Raw genomic sequence first — 3836 nt, forward strand, 5'->3', positions numbered from 1 at the left:
AAGTAAGTTCCTCTGGCATTCTGACCTGTCTTTTTATACCTAGGATATTTTTAATGTCATACTGGTCTCCTGAAAGTTAGAATTCTAACAATCACTTCTTAGGGAGGTATGTAAGAAAAAAAAAAATTTTGTTCAGCTTGAAAATAATCCTTCATATTCGCACTCTGATCTGACGAAAGCTACATTAGTACAGAATATCATTACCTTGATAGTTTTAAAGACACAGGGAAGCATCTGGTACATCTGGTGTGACTGAATTTTCTTGCAGAAACTCAGACCTGACATTAAGATAAAACTCCAACCAGGTCTTCCGGACAAAACGCAACTCTTCCGGCCCCTGGCGTATTCAGTGCATAGATGAGTAAAAACTTGCTAAGGGTCCAAACAAGAAAGTAGACTCAGCTTTGGGAGCCATGACCCTGTTCCACCTTGATGTGTCAACACCATGCAGAGCAGCTTACTGCATACCCAACCCTGCAATGCTTGAGTCACTCAAATGCTGGTAAAGAGGCACAGAAAATTGTTTCTAGTTGCGTGTGGCTGACAGGGTCTTGGTGCTCTGGCCAGGTGCCAGGCCGGAGCCTCTGAGGTGGGAGAGCTGAGTACGAGATTGGTCCACCAGAGACCTCCTAGCCCCACGTAATATCAAATGGCAAAAGCTCTCCCAGAGATCTCAAACTCAATGCTAATAACCAGCTTCACTCAAAGACCAGCAAGCTACAGTGCTGGACACCCTATGCCAAACAACTAGCAAGACAGGAACACAAACCCACCCATAACCAGATAGGCTGCTTAAAATCATACTAAGTTCACACACATGCCAAAACACACCACTGGACGCAGTCCTGCCACCACAAAGACGAGGTCCAGCCACATCCACCAGAACAAAGGCAGCAGTCCCCTCCACAAGGAAGCCCACACAACCCACTGAGCCAACCTTACCACTGGGGACAGACACCAAAAACAATGGGAACTACGAACCTGCAGCCTGTGAAAAGGAGACCAAAAACACAGTAAGTTAAGCAAAATGAGAAGACAGAGAAATACTCAGCAGATGAAGGAGCAAGGTAAAAACCCGCCAGAACAAACAAATGAAGAGGAAATAAGCAGTCTACCTGAAAAAGAATTCAGAGTAATGATAGTAAAGGTGATACAAATTCTTCAAAATAGAATGGAAAAAATACAAGAAACATTCAACAAGGTCCTGGAAGAACTAAAGGGCACACAAACAATGATGAAAAACAAAATAAATGAATTAAAAATTCTCTGGAAGGGATCAATAGCAGAATAACTGAGGCAAAAGAATGGATAAGTGACCTGGAAGATAAAATAGTGGAAATAACTACTGCAGAACAGAATAAAGAAAAAGGAATGAAAAGAATTGAGGACAGTCTCAGAGAAATCTGGGTCAACATTAAACACACTAACATTCAAATTATAGGGGTCCCAGAAGAAGAAGAGAAAAAGAATGGGACTGAGAAAATATTTGAAGAGATTGTAGTTGAAAACTTCCCTAACATGGAAAGGAAAGAGTCCATCAAGTCCAGGAAGCACAGAGAGTCCCATACAGGATAAATCCAAGGAGAAACACACCAAGACACATATTAATCAAACTATCAAAATTAAATGCAGGGACTTCCCCGGTGGCCAATGCAGGGGACATGGGTTCGAGCCCTGGTCCGTAAAGATCCCACATGACTCGGTGTAACTAAGCCTGTGCACCACAACTACTGAGCCTGCACTCTAGAGCCCACGAGCCACTACTACTAACCCTGAGTGCCACAACTACTGAGCCTGCACACCTAAACCTGGTGCTCCACAACAAGAGAAGCTGCCACAATGAGAAGCCAGCACACTGCAACGAAGAGGAGACCCTTCTCACTGCAACTAGAGAAAGCCCGTGCACAGCAATGAAGACCCAACACAGCCAAAAATAAATGAATGAATGAATTAATTTTTAAAAATTAACTACAAAGAAAAAATATTAAAAGGTGTGAGGGAAAAGCAACAAATAACAAACAAGGGAATCCCCATAAGGTTAACAGCTGATATTTCAGCAGAAACTCTGCAAGCCAGAAGGGAGTGGCAGGACATATTTAAAGTGATGAAAGGGAAAAACCTATAACCAAGATTACTCTACTCAGCAAGGAACTCACTCAGATTTCATGGAGAAATTAAAACTTTTACAGACAAGCAAAAGCTAAGAGAATTCAGCACCATGAAATCAGCTTTTAAAACAAATGCTAAAGGAACTTCTCTAGGCAGGAAATACAAGAGAAGGAAAAGACCTACAAAAACAAACCCAAAACAATTAAGAAAATGGTAATAGGAACATACATATCGATAACCACTTTAAATGTAAATGCATTAAATGCTCCAACCAAAAGACAAAGACTGGCTTAATGGATACAAAAACAAGACCTGTATATATGCTATCTACAAGAGACCCACTTCAGACCGAGAGACACATACAGACTGAATGTGAGAGGATGGAAAAAGATATTCCATGCAAATGGAAATCAAAGCAAAGATGGAGTAGCAATTCTCATATCAGACAAAAGAGACTTTAAAATAAACATTATTATAAGAGACAAAGAAGGACACTACATAAAGATCAAGGGATCAATCCAAGAAGAAGATATAACAATTGTAAATATTTATGCCCCCAACATAGGAGCACCTCAATACATAAGGCAAATACTAACAGCCATAAAAGAAGAAATCGACAATAACACAATCATAGTAGGGGATTTTAACACCCCACTTTCACCAATGGACAGATCATCCAAAATGAAAATAAATAAGGAAACACAAGCTTTAAATGATACATTAAACAAGATGGACTTAATTGATATTTATAGGACATTCCATCCAAAAACAACAGAATACACATTCTTCTCAAGTGCTGATGGAACCTGCTCCAGGATAGATGATATCTTGGGCCACAAATCAAGCCTTGGTAAATTTAAGAAAATTGAAATTGTATCAGGTATCTTTTCTGACCACAACGCTATGAGACTAGATATCAGTTACAGGAAAAAAACTTTAAAAATACAAACACATGGAGGCTAAACAATATGCTACTAAAAAACCAAGAGATCAATGAAGAAATCAAAGAGGAAATCATAAAATACCTAGAAACAAATGACAATGAAAACACAAAGACCCAAAACCTATAAGATGCAGGAAAATCAATTCTAAGAGGGAAGTTTATAGCAATACAATTCTACCTGAAGACACAAGAAAACTCTCAAATAAACAACCTAACCTTACACCTAAAGCAATTAGAGAAAGAACAAAAAAAAGAACACCCAAAGTTAGCAGAAGGAAAGAAATCAAAAATATCAGATCAGAAACAAATGAAAAAGAAATTAAGGAAACGATAGCAAAGACCAATAAAACTAAAACCTAGTTCTTTGAGAAGATAAACAAAATTGGTAAACCATTAGCCCAATTTATCAAAAAAAAAGAGAAAAGACTCAAACTGATAGAATTAGAAATGAAAAAGGAGAAGTAACAACTGACACTGCAGAAATACAAAGGATCATGAGAGATTACTACAAGCAACTATATGCCAATAAAATGGACAACCTGGAAAAAATGGACAAATTCTTAGAAATGCACAACCTGCCGAGACTGAACCCGGAAGAAATAGAAAATATACACAGACCAATCCCAAGCACTGAAATTGAGACTGTGATTAAAGATCTTCCAACAAACAAAAGCCCAGGACCAGATGGCTTAACAGGCGAATTCTATCAAACATTTAGAGAAGAGCTAACACCTATCCTTCTCAAACTCTTCAAAACTATAGCAGAGGGAGGAACACTCCCAGA

This window comes from Kogia breviceps, chromosome 10 (assembly GCF_026419965.1).
Source record: "Kogia breviceps isolate mKogBre1 chromosome 10, mKogBre1 haplotype 1, whole genome shotgun sequence".
NCBI classification, from domain to species: domain Eukaryota; kingdom Metazoa; phylum Chordata; class Mammalia; order Artiodactyla; family Physeteridae; genus Kogia; species Kogia breviceps.